The following is a 542-nucleotide window of genomic DNA, read 5'->3' as shown; positions in this document are numbered from 1 at the left end:
GTTTTGGCTGGAGGAATGGTGTTTGGCATTTTTCCAAGGTCCTAGACGGAGGACCTCTGATTCCCACAAGGCGTTTACTAACCGCCCTCTTTATTTTATGTCCGTCTTAGAATGTTTTGGTTGAGCAAATAATAAAAAACTTTTTATTGTGAAAAATATTAGACATAAAGATGTAGAGATGAGAATACCCTCATCCAGCCGTACCACCATCCAGCTTGCCTTCACACTTATTCCCCTTCTGCCTTTCTTGCTTCCTCAATCCCCATCCCAAGCATTTTTGGAAGATATTAAAATATTTTAAGTCAAATTCAAGACATTATATGATTCCACCCATAAATACAACAGAATGAATTTCTGAGAGAAAAAGACTGTTTGGGTGAAGGAGAAAGGACAAGATGGAGGAAGGTGAACAAGAAGGCATAATCCATGTTGCTTCCGGGTTCTTCCTCACCAACTTTCCCGCGCGCGGGAAGATGCAGATCAACCGAGCATGCCCCAGGTGATGTCAATCCGAAGAGATCAAAACTTACCCGGCCACGCCT

The sequence above is a fragment of the Papio anubis genome, chromosome 5, assembly GCF_008728515.1.
Source record: "Papio anubis isolate 15944 chromosome 5, Panubis1.0, whole genome shotgun sequence".
Classification (NCBI taxonomy): domain Eukaryota; kingdom Metazoa; phylum Chordata; class Mammalia; order Primates; family Cercopithecidae; genus Papio; species Papio anubis.
This window is presented reverse-complemented; position numbering follows the sequence as displayed.